Here is a 16,273-nt window from a genome sequence, read left to right on the forward strand (position 1 = left end):
ACAGGATCCTGGACCCCAGCCACCCAGGCAACGGACTGTTCTCTCTGCTAGGGTCACGGAAAAGGTACCACACACATGGCGAGTACAGAGAGACTCCATCCGGCACCTGAATGACTCTAGTGTCAATAGTGTACGTAATGTCAGTATATCTGGTGTATATAATATCACCATATATGTATAATGCATACGACAGATGACAGTATAGCTCGGGTATCCCAGGTTTATTTATATTTATATTTTTAGCATGTACATAATCCACCCATATACCTTCATTTTTATAGCTTTGTGTAATTTGTAAATTGTGTCATTTGTAATTATTTGTACATCACGGAGCCGGCAGCAACATTTCACTGTATATTGTACACTGTACCATTTACATGTGACAAATCTGAATCTGGTGGTGACTTTAAAATGCTCCATTATTTGTATGGAATTGTACCCTCTATGGTCATGTTAATCCACCATCATCATTATTACAGCATACTTGCCTGCTGACCCTTAAACCGTAGGTCAGGGACTCCAACCAAAAGTGCCCTTAAAAGGGGAACACTGTCGGTGTGTTGCATTGTGGACTTGCCTCATGTAGCAACGGCAGCTTAGGTTAAACCTAGGTGTTCTCGTTTGTTAGTGGAGAGAGTATGCAGGTCATTATCATTTAGCATTTCAACAAAGACGATCAGAAGTGGACAAGTGCTGGTGGTGTCCCATTCAGATGAGTAAAGTTAGACGTGATGTGCTAGTCGTGTATTTCAAACAAAGTTGTACATCAGATCATATCTGTTTAAAGCTGGATAATTGCAGGGCTCTCAACCAGTAGACATTGCTGTCTCCAGATAAACGAATACCATCAAGGTAAGTTTAAAAGATGTACTACTTTCTCCTTTACACAACACTCACATTAACAGGATAGAGGAGTGAATGTTTAGACACAGTTGTTTTTGCCTCCTTCATTTCCTGGAGATGGTTTTCTGGAGTTTGCTTGGAGTAATACATATTTGGTGTTTCCATTGTGGATAAATAGATAAGTATATAAATAGATAAGTAGTATTTCCATTGTGGATAAAAAGATAAGTAGTATAAATAGATAAGTAGTATAAATAGATAAGTAGTATAAATAGATAAGTAGTATTTCCATAGTGGACAAATAGATAAGTAGTATTTCCATAGTGGATAAATAGATAAGTAGTATTTATTTTTAAATAGATAAGTAGTATTTATTTTTAAATAGATAAGTAGTATAAATAGATAAGTAGTATAAATAGATAAGTAGTATTTCCATAGTGGATAAATAGATAAGTAGTATAAATAGATAAGTAGTATTACTAGTATTATTAGTAGTATTTCTTAACTTAGAAATTGTTGAAATCAAAGGAGACCAGGGAGATAAATAATGAATATATACATCATATTTTTTTTATTTAAGCCTATTTCTCATCTTCCAATGTACTGTACTCTACCTACATGTTACATTCCCTTGAGTGTGCAATGTACAACAACAAAATATACAAGCTGCTGTAATACCTTTGATTATATTACTTATACTGTACAATTTCTGATCTAAGTCTGTAATGGCTCAGTTCTTTATGTGGGTTTGAAGTTCATCTTTTATATGCGGTGTGGTTGTCATTAGTGCAAGACAGGAAATTGTCTACTGTAGCTGGCTTGAAAAAAACATGGAAATCCCTAATCCCTAACTAAGACCAAGTACAGCACCCACAGAGATGTGCAGGAAGAGGTCACGCCCTCTGTGAGGGGGATCAGTCACATGTCATGGCTGTGGGACCTTCTTTTAAGCTACATTGTCAAAATACAGAGCATTGCCTTACTTGGGAGCAAAACCAGATCCCAACCTTGGCAATGGAAAATTAAGTGAAAGTGGCTCGGTGCTTATTACATAACACGCTAGCTAGACGGATTCTCTTCTCATTTCGGTGCTCTTGCTGGAACTCATTCTAGAGGAACGGACAGATGGAACTAATGAATCGCTAACAATCCCAAAAGAATAGTTTTAAATAAAAGTTTGCATGCTAATTTAGTTAGAAGTGATTTCAATTTGTGGGAAAGTCACCTACTGTACTTTGGCTGAAGAATGAGGCATCTTGCCTGGGGAGGAAGGTCATAGACTAGTGAAGTTCCAACTGAGGCTCATTTAATGCAGTGCCGGCTACTGTACATGTGGACCTCACGGTACGTATGGGGGGGCGGCTTCTTCAGCCGGGGGGCTCCCACTGCAGACTGGTGAAAATAAAAATATCTACATATGTTACATCATAGCTGTGAGTTGTTGCCTTGCGGCCTGACGTTTAAATTGAGCTGTTGCTATTATTATCTGCGCACCCGTTGTCGTTATCAGCCTGTCTAATCTCTAATCAACAGGATGTGTGTGAAACACGTTATGCCTCATGGGAGTGGGGGAAGAGACTGATTTCTCTTCTACACTATGCAAGAAAATATAAACTTTTTGACAATAGAAAAATTAAGACCTCAAATGATTATATCATAGCTTAAAAAACATTGTGAAGTATAACAATAGTCGCAGACTTATTTCCATTGTGGACGTGGATGTGATGATGGAGGGGACTGTATAGTTGAGGTCCTGGTTTGGGGCGAGGCTGGGACTAGAAAGGGGGGGCTCCCCAAATCCATTCCAACTTGGGGCTCCCTAAACCATAGAGCCGGCCCTGCATTTACAACAGGACTTTGGTCAGTTGGGTGATATAAAACCCACTTGAAAGGAATTGGTCTCAATGGATACTGTCTTGTGCACGTAGCCATCCCTCAAGAAAAATTGTTCCCAATTTCTATATGGCAAAATAGTAGCCTATCGTACCTTAATATTGTGCTAGTTTGACTTAAAATGAAAAATGTGGTTAATAAATACATTAGCTAAAACAACCACCTAAGGCCTGACATTGGCACGCAATGGGATAGGCCTATGTTAGGCTATTTGGGATAGCATGGCCCCAATTGAGCAAATACAAATGTGTAATGTAAAGTATTGTAGTGAGCTGAGCCAGACATGGAAAGCGACTCGATTTCAACCAGCAGATGGGGCTATACTTTATCAAAAGCACTGCTGTGAAGCACAGGGGAGGGTATATGCACAGTCCGGGTGCTCCATCGGCCAACTAATCAGTAGAGCATTAGACAGACAGACAGACAGACAGACAGACAGACAGACAGACAGACAGATAGATAGATAGATAGATAGACAGACAGACAGACAGACAGACAGACAGACAGACAGACAGACAGACAGACAGACAGACAGACAGACAGACAGACAGATAGATAGATAGATAGATAGATAGATAGATAGATAGATAGATAGATAGATAGATAGATAGATAGATAGAGCATAAGGCAGGCAGGCAGGCTTATTGTCTTTTCAGAAATTTGGTTTGTGCTTTTCAGCAGCAGTCAGTCGGACAACAAAAGTCACAGTAGACAGCAAACATTGACGACAGCAGCAACAACAACAGCAACAGCAGTAGGCTACAAGCACAAGTACAGTGCATAGCCACACAATACAATGCAGACGATTGACGGGTGACTGAACACTTCAACAACATCCACACATCTGTGTATGGCATGTCAGGAACGCACATCCAGTGGCCTATCACAGCTTGTTCAGCCTTGTAATACTGGTTGACACAAAGAACCCACAAGCCCGATTGGTTCGGAGGGCTGGCACTCTATGCTGCCACAGGCCCCCGATGCAAACTGGTTGAAAAAAAAACTTTGAATCACCAAACAATGGGACAAAAACTTACTGGAAGAGGAACTGTAGGCTATTCATCTACCAAATATTTTTGTGTGTGTGTCGTGTTGTAGTACAGTAGGTCTGTACAGTATACGCGTAGGCTACAGTATGTGATTAATGCTATAACGGTTATAATCTGCTTGAACAAAGTGATTTAATCCTGACTGACATGGTTGAATGTCAGACGTGAAGATGCACTATTGAATTCTTATTAGTAGGCTATGATTCTCGAAACATGTTGTCATCTTAGCTGGCGGCCTGCGGTAGGCCTGTAGCGATGGAGCGCAGCCCCACCCCGGTTCTTTAGGTAGCTGACTTGGCCGACTTTGAGAGCAGTCTTTGCAAACATTGAATTAAACGCTTCTCGCATTTAGTTCTTAAATGGAAATGTCAGCACCCTGAATCGGAGTGATAAATTGGAGTTGTGAGGAGGGTGGTGGTGGGGGTTGTATAAATAATATTGCGGAAAAAGCCACCCAATTGTTTTGGTTGTCCTATTGGATGAGAATGTCGTAGCCGCTCCAGGGTGATGTTGCATACCATTCCATTTAGAGCGGTGGTACTGCCGGTGAATCTGTCAAGGCAGTCCTTGTTTCTCCTATTGGGGATGAGAGGAATGCATGGTATCAATCACACACAGTGGCTACAGTAGACTATGTAGAAACTAAACAACAGTTGCTGCTCGATGCAGCTCAGGTCTTGTGTCCTACAAATGGCTTGTTCTAATCGTATTGAAAGCATCCCATAGCCCTATGCTCATGCTTGTTATTTGTCTCTGTCTTGGATTAAAGGTGGCCTTTGTGACAACCAGGAGTCTGTGACAGTGTCATACTATCAGAGATGGAGCCTGAGGTTGAGGAGCCAGGTAACAGTGGTTCAGAAACTTGGTCGGGGTCCATCGGCTCCCGGGACCTCCACATCTCTGAGTCCCAAGATGGCTCCTGCTACGATGACACAGGGAGCGATGAAGAGTTCCCTATGGGCCCAGAACTCCTAGAAGAAGACACAGAGGACCAGGAAGACCTGCAGGAGCAGAACCCCCCCTCCGAACACAGCCTGGGTCCCGGCGGGTGTCAGCCGGTGAATGCCATTCTGTCCCAGGAAACGGGCGACGTCCGACTCGGCTCCCACTCCCATCGCGGCACCCCTTCGCCCTCTCAACTGCCCTCACAGTCGCCCGGCTCGGAGCCCGACCCGGGCCCAATACCTTGGGGACGATCGCCCGTTTCCTCCTCCCCCACCTCATCCTCCTCCTTCCGAGACCGGGTCGGGACAAACCTGACCCGGAACCCGACCTCTCCGACCCCGGCCCCACCCCCCCCTCCTCCTCCGCCCCACCGCGGGCCCGGGACGCAGAGGCAGGGCCTTGGGACCGGTGCCAGAGGGGGTGTTGAGTCTCCAGATGAAGAACCACCTCCTGCGCCTGTCTCCTCTGGAATTCCAGGCCAGGGTGCTGAGCAGGCAGAGACGCGGGGCTCCGACTCGGAGAGGGATCGTCTGCGCAGAGCCAGGAGGCACGGGGCGAGACACGCACGTAAGTAGACGGCCCTTCCCGCACGCATGCATTCTGGCCCCCGACTGGGAACTGATACAACAGCAAAACTTGGGCTGTCACGTTCTCTGAGCTCTCTCGTGTATTTATTTGCAGTTTGCTTTGGTTGTTGTTGTTGTTGAATAAATGAAAAAGAAGGCGTTTAGAGTAGCCTAGTGTTCATTATTTGCTTTCTAATTCACGTTTTACCTGGGAAATGCTGCAGTTGTGTGACCTACTGTGCACTGTCCTACTGTGAAAAGAATGTCTATATATTATAGGTAGTATAGGTATTCTTTTTTTCCCCGGAGAGTACGGGTCGCTGGTTTCTTTCCCTGCAGAGTTGTGTGGGTTTATTTGAAGTCGACATACAGGGTGACCCCCGCCCCCCTTCCCGTGCGGAGGCTTGGTAGTCAGTGTGGATAAGAATAACATGTGACGGTGCTGATGATGAGGCTGGCAGAAATGCGTTTGACGGACACCACCAAGTGTCAAACCGGCCCGTCACCCGATCCCTTCCCCGGGCCGCGAGCCTTGACTGCAACGGAAAGTTAGCTCCTCGCTTTTCTTGCCTCGCAGACCCCCCCCTATGTTAGCTGTAAGTAAGACTACCGCTGCTGCTTTTTTTTATTGCTTTTTGCAATGTTGTGTTGCTAAAAATAAAAAAGTCACCCCAGCTGCAGTCAAGAGTGGCAGAGTGCAGGTCTGGGCTGCGTTGGAAATGAAAGCTCAATAAAAGCAGCTGTTAGGTCTTTGCTTGACACGGGTCTTGGCATGGGCATGCACACCATGACTGTTTTATTTCGGTGATACATAATGAGAGTTTGAGTTAAGATTTTGGCTCAGAGATCACATGTCAATATTGGTCAGCATTATGTTTCAGTGAATTCGTTTACCATGTGTTTGACATCCTCAGCATCCATCTAGCAGGTGCATTAGGTCTGTAGAGAATTGATCTGGGTCATTTCCATTCTTAATTCCTTTACAATATCCATCGTGCAGCAGAGAACAGTGTTTAATCCAAGCTTGAGATTTACTACCTAACTGAGGGGCTTATATGCATATGTAATGTGAGAATGCACTGAGAAGTAAAGACAGCGTTGTCAATCAAAAGATTTTTTTAGCTCTATGGTAGAAGACATTGTCAAGTGATGATGCAATTTGTTTAGGAGCCATTTGTCACTGAACATTAATCTTGCCATAGCAAAGAAGAAGTATGCCCAACATTTTTCAGTGAATTCCTTGGCACAAACTAATAGGAAATGTAGTGTGGCTATCGGGATGTCTCTAATCCTGATGCTGTCCACATTTTGTTTTGTACAGTAGGATGTTCTCTCTGTCGCTCTCTCACTCTTTATCTCTTTCCCGATTCCTCCCTTCCAGGACTCAGCCACAACGAGAGCCAGTTGGAAAAGCAGGTGAAGGAAGCCAAGTCTAAATGTAAGCGTATCGCTCTGCTTCTCACTGATGCGCCAAACCCCCAAAATAAAGGTGCACTGCTGTTCAAGAAACGACGCCAGAGGGTGAAGAAGTATACGTTTGTGAGCTACGGCACCGGACAGGAGGAAGAACAGGAAGATATAGGAAGTGACGAAGGAAAGGACATCGGGTTTGGATTTTTGTCCCCCTGTAATTCTGAGCTAGAGGAGGACTGTTTGCTTCATCCCCAAGATCCAGCTGTGAATTTTGGTTTGAGCTGGGACAACTTCCTGCGATTAGACAACGCCTCCGACAACCCAGAACAGATGGAGCACCTGCCAGAGACGAAAGGCAAGGGCGTGATGATGTTCGCCCAGCGGCGCCAGCGGATGGAGGGAATTGCGCTGCAGCATGAGGAGATGAGGCGCAGGGGAATACCCGTGGAAGGGGTCGTCGTTGAGCCCGAACACGCGGAGGAGCGGAACGCCCATGACATGGAAGAACCGTATATGCAATCTCCCGAGGAGCGCGACGATCACATCTACATGGATGCTCAAGCCCAGCGGCAGATGTCCTACCCAGAGGGCAATCCACGGGAAATGCAAGTTGCGCATGACATGGACAGCATGGGAAACCACCTAACAGGTGTCGTGCCCAAGCCCCTTGTGCCAAACAGAACAGCCAAGCCCTTCTCAGGATTTCAAAACAGAGCACCCGCTCCCTTTAAACCTCTTACCAGCGTCTCCGGCCCAGCTGAAAAGAGACCCGAGCTGAAATTTAAAGTCCCAGTCCCGATTCAAACCCATCCGCAGGTCTGGTCCCCGACGGGGGACATCATAGCTTCTAGAGATGAGCGCATATCCGTTCCAGCGATCAAAACGGGGATCCTTCCAGAATCTAGAAGGAGAGGAAATAAACAACCCGATCAGCCCCCAAACCCCTATCTTCAAAACACAGGGGAGAGGAGATCTTATATAGAGTTGGGACAGGAGGAGGACTATCTTAGTCTCGGAGCTGAGGCCTGCAACTTCATGCAGCCGCGAACGGTTAAGCTCAAGAAACCCCCGCCTGTCGCCCCGAAGCCTACCATCAACCCCTTTTGTCCTCCATGGTCGAAGGGGGATCCCCCACGTGACGCACCCCCCCCGCCGAGGAGTCCGGTCTCGATGTCATCCCCTTGTCCCCCCGGCCCTCCGACTCAGCAGCACCTGCGTCAGCCGTTGCTGGACCCCCAGCAAATGGCCAACCCCTGGGCGCCGACGTCTCGCGCTCAGGGCCGACAGCAGCTACCACCGTCCGCCAACGCCTGCGCACCGGCCGGCTCGTCTCCTCAGCCTCGGCCGAGCACGGTCAGCGGGAGTCCTCAGCCCCCCCGGCCCCTAGTGAGTACTCCGACCGCCGCAGCGCCTGGCGCGCCCCCGGCCTCGTGGAACGAGTCGCCGAACGCCGCCAGCTCAGTAGCCTCTTGCCCACCACCCAAATTGGTTAACTCTCACGTTCGCGCGTGCAAGGCGCCGCTGGCCGATCCAGCCTTGGCCACCGCCGCCACCGCTCCACCGCTGAAGGGGAGGGGCGCCGAGCTTTTCGCCAAGCGGCAGTCTCGTATGGAGAAGTTCGTGGTGGATGGCGACGCGGTTCAAGCCAACCAGGCGCGGTCCCCTTCCCCCGCCTCCTCCCTCCCCAGTGCGTGGCGATACTCGCCCAACGTCAGGGCCCCGCCTCCTTTGTCCTACAACCCCCTTCTCGCTCCTTTCTACCCCCCGGCTGCCGCCAAGCAGCCGCCTTCGACCAGCCCCAAAATCACGCCCAAGGCCAAAGCCAAACCCAAACTGCCTCCGCGAAGGCACCTGGACCCCTTAGACGTGATGAAACATCAGCCCTACCAGCTGAAATCCTCGCTCTTCAGATACGAAGCAGCCACCGAGGCCCAAAGCCCCAGCCCCAAGTCATCCCCCGTCCCGGCCTCCGAGTCTAAACGCACACCCACCCCTAGTTCTGCCCCTGCCCCTGCCCCCGCCCCCTCCCCTGCCCCCTCTCCTCTCCAACCCCCCAGCCTCTACTCAGCCAACCAACAAAGCAAGCCCAAAGTTCCCCCTAAGCCCGTCAGACCAGTAAGTATCCCATATCCCTTAGTCCATCAACCCGACGGTTCGGCCGAGCCGCCCCGGGGGAAAAAGCAGCCGGGTGGAAAGCCTGCGGCGGACGGCCTCCCCAAAAACCAGGTGACGGGCACCCGCTGCCCCCCAGCCACCAGTATCTCCCATCTGCCAGCTTTCGGTTTTGGCACGCCCGTAGCGCCCCTGTCCTCCGGACCCTTTCTCACTCAAGGTGCCCTGCCCATGGCTCCCCGGCCCAAATTCTCGGCCAAAAAGCCCCCAGGAGCAGGTAGACAGTGGAAGCCTGTTGTTCTCCAACATTAGTTGCAGCCCGTGGCTGCATTTCGACGGCACAAAAATTACGACGGGATAGCCATTGTCACAGTGCCACGCCTTGGCATTTTTTTCATGCCTGGGCATCGCTGCATTAAATATCTATAAGTTTAGACTTTAGTTTAGAATAAAGAATATGCAAATTGAGATCATCGAGTCAGTGTCTGCAATTGTCCAAACCGCTGTCGCTTCTAATCAGCTGGTTATATCAGGGATTTAGATACCAGGGGTTGGTTTTCAGTTAGCCATGTACCGCAAAGCAAATCCTAGAAGACTGTCAAACAAATAAACAAGCCTCGGTGCCTTAGCAGTGGATGAGATATGGCTGCTAGCTACTGGCAGCCCCGGCCTCCCCTCCCCCACATACCTCTTGCTTGCCACTACAGCCCAATATAACTTTTCATCATCCCCAATGGCTGGATTTCTCATCTTGCAAAATGATTAGTTGGCTTTGTTGTTTGCAATTCCGTTTTTAATTATGTAAACTATTAACCAATGAACAAATCAAAGTGTTACTAATCAAATTATGACATGGGTTAGAAAAGATTACAATCTAATGTTATACAGTGAAAGCATGCATGTCGGTAACTCACAGAAATGCTGTAGTAGGCTTGGGGAGGCACTGTAGCAAGCCAGTGAGGATGCTACTGTACCAGAAGGGAAATTCTACACACAACAGATATTTGAGGCGTCATTTATGCCTAAATCAAACAACAAGTTTGATTCTAAGATGTACAGTGCTATTGTCCTCTCATGTCCGATAATAGCCTGAATTTTAGGGTCTAACGACCCAGCACTGTTGAGCTGAAGTATAATACGTGCTGGTCTAAGGAAAAGTAACATGTATGTTGAGTATTCTCAGGAAAAGATCCACAAAAAAGATGAACATGTTGTTTGTCTTGTCTTGCTAGTTTTTGTACTTTTATCCAAAGCATGATTTTTTGTCTGCTTATGGTATACAGTATTGTGTGTTCTTCAGAACTCTAAACAGATCACATGCCACAGTGACATCATTGACACAGTGATGTTGATACTGATGATGTATCAGAAATAATATATAAGAATATATAAGACAAATATGAAACACTATTTGCTGAATGCAAGGTCCAGTGATGTGTAGTAGGCTTATTGAAGAAGAATAAATACAAAAGAAATATATACATATATAAATTACATATCAAAATTGTACTTATTGTGCTGCTATCGTGTACCGTAGTGTCTTTAGTTCCGCCCATCCAAGTCTTCTCTGTGCTGTCTTCTCTCACACAACTTCTCTTCTTCCTGTCTGCATAATTGTCCCGAAAATAGCCAAGGGGGGTGGAATTCCTCTTTCCTGAAAGGAAAAAAACAAGAATTATGGACTGGTGACATAATGTTATCCAGAAAAACAAGTGTCCTATGATTAAACGTGAAAATGCACATCCTCGTTTGGAAGCCATTGTTGTTCCTCTAGGCTCATTCCAAACTATATTTGATGATGTGACACAGTTCAAAGCTAATTGCTGTGCCCTGTTAACCCCCAGTACTTTTATTTTATTTGTTGTTTTGATCTTCTGTTTTGTTTTCCATTGTCCAATCATGGCCAGTCACATAGCAACTTCAAATCATCTATTTTACGTCCAAACTTTTTATCTGTGTCATTGATATTAGTGCAACACTGATAATATGATACACCTGATATATTGATAACAAGAATGCAATATTGAACCACACTGAGAGCGATGTTGACTTGGTCTTATGTGTCCTTCCTGTTTCTGTCCTGTTACAGTGTATTGCACTTGTTCTCTGCACCATCATCCTATTAAATCTCCCAGAATGCACTTGTGTGTCTCCTCTGTTCTTCTGCACTAACACTCTTTTTCTTCAACTGCTTTCATGCTTTGACTATCAAACTCATATTCTCCTCTTTACATTAACATTTTTGTAGCTTTTGCTTAATATAGTCAATGCCTTCAGAGCTAAATTTAAACAAATGATAATATCAAATCAAACTTCATAATATGGTTACTATATATTAAGGAAAGTTGCTCTTTGGATGGACTTTAACCAGACTGAAGCCCAAAACTTTTTATCTTGAAATCTGACCCAGGGCACCACAGTTTTAAAGGGCTTCAGACTGCAGATCCATTGGACTGGTTCCAGGCGGAACCTGTCATGTGGAGCGGAATGAAGTGTAAAGTATTCTGGCCGCTTTCAACACCAAACTCTTCTTAAAGTAGCCTTCATCACCACATACGGTTTACATTACAACACCGGATTACTGTGCATTGACACCTACAGTATCAATACCTAATGGCCTTGAAAATTTCTGTTCATCTGACTTAATTTTTGGTGCTCTGTTGACATTACCCATTTTGACTGAGTTTGTTCTACTTTTATGGTGAAATTGTTCACATTTCAGATTAATTAACTGAACTTACAGTATGTGTTCCTGTGAAACTTCTTCTCACAAATAAGTCCCTTTACTAAATTTTCCTAAGGCAATGGGTTACCTCACTTTTTTAAAGTAAAGTTAATAAGTCATATTTCACAGTGAAAACTCAGATGCAGCTGGTCATGGGGAGTGGTTACCTTATTTACAGTAGAGCCACCACATGAAGTCCTGCAATGTGGTTATATATGGAACATGAGTCCAGAAAGCAAGAATGTGCAGTGATGTTGCATCATCTGTTCTGAAGGCATTTCAGCACAACTACGCTTTCATCTCAGTTTCATCTCTTCAAAGTAGTTATGAAAGAGTGTAGCTGACAAGTTATTTATAGGAGGCTTTAATCATGCAAAAATAGGGGATGAACTCAGCAGGTTAAAATTAACCTCTAGTCTCTATGAGCATCATTTTGAAAGAGACAGACATGATGGATCCAAATTTGTAGGACCCAGATGGATTCAACTTCCATTTGAACTCCTTTATATCTAAACAGAAATGGCCTGGACGTGTGCAGTATTTGAAAGTCAAAGCTACACTGTGCAGTATAGTCAAGTGGAAATGTAAGCTGAAGCAATAACCATATTACTAATGTAAGCTAACAGGTGTCTAGGAAGGCCAGGGCTTGGTTTGGAATTGAGATGTGAGGTCACCCATGCTCTCTTTGAGCTTACTACTGTAGATGCCAGATGGTGGCAGAAATATCCCCCTGAAGCTGTCGACTTTCTTAAAATAATGTTTGGTGTAGTAGAAGACAACCAGTCAATACGTATACCTACAGGTATAGGTGTATTAAAAGTACAGTACATGATTGTGTGTATGTGCATCTTACCTCTGCTTTGGACAGAGACAGTGCAGTAAACTTGTTTTATCAACCGTGCGTCCGCTGCATATCAAATGACTGGGAACCTCTTCTGTGTCGTAACGCCTATGCCAGATCAATTAATTAGCCTGCAATGTTACTCATTTTCTTCCAGTGGTTCGGGAGAAGCCACTCCCTGCCCAGGCGGCCGTCCTGCATGCCGACGTCTCCTGCCTCCGCCCCGGTGTTCCAGCCGTCCCGCGGCCTAGTGGGCAGGCAGACGTCCCTGCCGGAGAAGCCCCACAAGCCCCCTTCCCCCTGGGAGGCTGCGGCCAGGAGCCCCCTGGGCCTGGTGGACGAGGCCTTCCGGTTCCAGAGCCTCCCGCAGTCCGTCGCCTCCGGTGTGGCGTACGCCGCCCACCGCAGGTCCCTCCCGGAGCCGCCGGACGAATGGAAGCGCAGGGTGTCGCTGGACGCCCCCGCAGTAGGCCTTCGCCAGGGCTATTATTTACACCTGCCCGTTCAACCATTGTCCAAAAGCAGGGTACTGTCTGCTCCAGGGAAACCCGTGGTCTACGGGCCTCCCTTCAGGCCAGCCCAGCCTCTGGGGTCTGGGGCTAGGGTTAGCATCAGACACACAGGTCTCAGCATGAGCAGCCTCAGCCCGACTAGCTACAGTACTCTCCCTTGGTAGCTGCTTTGAGAAGGTAACTTCACACGGCAAAGGAAGACTGGGATACATGCCCGGAATGTATGGGATCAAACCGACAGAATACAGTTCATATATCATATAACTTTATATTCACAAAACCACCTTTCTTCCACATTTTTTCCTTCACTTTGTCACTGTTAACTTGTTCTGTAGATCTGATAATGATTGATTCATATTTTGATATTGACAATCCGTTAATGATGTTTGCTCTGGGGGCAGAGCATGTTGTAGTGCTGTTAGCCATCAATCCATTGTGGATTAGGCTACTACAGTAGATGGTCTATGAAGGTGACGAAAGCAAAGGTTACAGAGAAGATAACGGATATACATGTATATATGGAGAGTGGTTCATGGGTTTTTAATTTGATGAGAGGGCCGGCAGTTATCAAGCATCCTGTCAATAGAAATTGACAGTAAACCTGAATTCGACTTTGATTCATTCAGATGTTTTTTTGTGCATCGGGTGCAAGAATGCAAATTACTCTTTTCGGGATTTAGTTTTCATTATCCTAATGTATTTTGCAAGATGGAACTATCATTTATCAAATTAACCATGGACAGAAATTTATGTCAGTGTAAAAATGTGTAGTTATTTATAGACAATTTAACAGTTTGTATCACTTTGCTGTGAAATTGAAGGTCTGTCTTGACGTTTGAATGATTTAATGTTTTATTCACATGATCTACTAAGTTTGCAGATTCGGGCACTAATCTCCAGACCACTCTTCACCACAACTCAGGTTTAATTTGGGGTTTTGTAACCACTTTGAAATAAGTGTGAATTGTGCCACTTCCTGTGCATCTGAATGATTCAATAGTCTTTAATGTAACATAGGGCTGCATGATTATGACAAAAGATAATAATTGCGATTATTTGCTTAAAAATGGTAATTGCGATTAATAATTGCGATGAATATTTCAAAGTAATAGCTTTAGCTCTGCACAGTTTGCATATGACCTGCTGGGCTTGAGCGACATCATCTTTTTCGTAACCAAAATGCTCCCAAATCACGGACGTTGATCCCTTTCTTGCTACTAACTCACTGACCTCGTTTTCGCTCATTTTTTCACTACTCACGGCTGCGGGTACTCTTGTGACACTTGTCTTGACCAGGCCCCAGGATTCGAAATCTAAAGTGAAGCCATGGATGTATTGACTGAAGCCATATTGAACCACGCCATCTTTGAAAAAAAGGCGTCACTGATACCTTTGACATGCGCAGTCAAAGGTATCAATGACGTGTTCTTGTAGTCCACGAACAGATTGCGTTCATGTGAAATGCAAACGCGCGTTCATGGCTCTCCCCGCTCTGAGTTAGCAATGAAAAGTGGCTTGCTTATTAATCTACTTTCGTGAAATATATCCGTTGGAAACATATTTTTTTATCCAGGCATCTTAGTTTTAACAGTATAATTGTGACATGTTTTGTTTGCTAATAGGTGATATTCATTCTGTTTCGTGCTCGGCAGGTTAGCCGCGAACTTCATGCCGCAACGAGAGATCCCGTCTCTGGGTGGACAGCTGTTCAACTCGCCTGGGACCAGGTCCCCTGGAGCTATTTCGCCTGGCTGCCCATCGCGTTGTTGTGAACAGAATGAATACCACCTACTAGCAAACAAAACATGTTCAGTCACAATTATACTGTTAAAACTAAGATGCCTGGATAAAAAAATATGTTTTCCAACGGATATATTTGATATATTTCAAGTTTTTTTCAAAGATGGCGCGGTCCTATAAGGTTTCACTTTTTCAAGCAGTCAGTGAATGGAGTGACCCTATCCAGTTCTATTAATACATCCATCGTCTTGACCTACTGCTATCTGTCTTCTCAGTGAAATTGCTGCGCACAGCGCACTCAGCGGGAACGCATGTGATTGGTCAGACAGCATAAGCGCCTGTGATTCGTCCATGTAGTCCTAGCACACTAAACTCAAAGCAAAATTATTAATCACATTAATTGCGGCCTTTTGCGATTAGTTAATCGCGGAGGTCATAATCGCGATTTTGATTAATTCACGATTAATTGTGCAGCCCTAATGTAACATGTAGCACCATTGTGTTGTACATCACTTTGTATTATTGAAGAGAAACCTTGCGAGATGCTTCTATTTAAAAGTCCACAGTGTTGTCTGATGAACTACATATGTTGTAAAGAAACAGGTGTAGTTAAAATAAATAAAATACGTGTTTTACATTTTATTTAAGCAGACAAGTTGACTGAGAACAGGTCTTTTTACTCGCCAGACATTTTACCATACAATTATTGATGACACTTCTATTGACTTAGTCAAGGATCAGTGCCCTTGTTTGCTTTTGGCTGTTACCATATATTAAAAGTGTACTACAGTATGTCCCAAAGAGTGAGTTTGTTTGATCCTGATTAATTGTTAGACAATATTAAACATGCAGCATGCCCATGACTGCCTACTAGGCTGGCTATGTTTGGCTATCACTCTCCAAAACTCTAACCCTCACAACTCAGTGTAAATAGGGATAAGCAGTCAGTAATGATGGATGTCAGAGCAGTGCTTGGTGACCATGGTGACGGTGTCAGTGCCCAGCCTTTTCGCCTCAGCAAAGAGACTTTACAAAAGAGACTTAAAACTTAAAAAAAAAAAAAAAAAAAAAAACTAATGCATTCATATATTACTTCAGTAGAGTAGTTGTTGCATTGGTCGTCTTCTGGTCGATCTAACGGTTGCATTATTTAAAGTTGGTGACGCTTCCTTCCCTAGCTGAATTTAAACGGGTATTGTCTGGCTATTGTGTTTCTAATTGTAACTATTTTAGCTGATTTTATCTCTGTTGTATGTAATTTCTCTCTATCCCTGTTGTATGTAATTTATCTGTCTGTACACTCGTCATCTCTGGAAATGAGGGAAACTTAAATAAAAAAAATAAATAGTAAAATCGACTAAATGTCAAGAGGTGGACATAGTCCGATTAGTTCCGTTATAAGCACATAGAATAGCCGTCCAGTGAACACCATTCAACTAGGACTAAAGCTCAGGAGCAAAATACATTTCCCCATTCATTCTTTATAGTGGCCCCAGTTCAATATCCATATCTTGGGTTCTATGAGGCGCCGAATGTAAACCCTTGCATCTGTAAAATAAAAGCTCAGTTTTACCAGATTTAGAACTAACACACATTGAACAATTTCTGTATGTCACTTTTTTCCACATTTAGCA

Source organism: Borostomias antarcticus (genome assembly GCF_949987555.1).
Source record: "Borostomias antarcticus genome assembly, chromosome: 20".
In the NCBI taxonomy this organism is placed as follows: Eukaryota; Metazoa; Chordata; class Actinopteri; order Stomiiformes; family Stomiidae; genus Borostomias; species Borostomias antarcticus.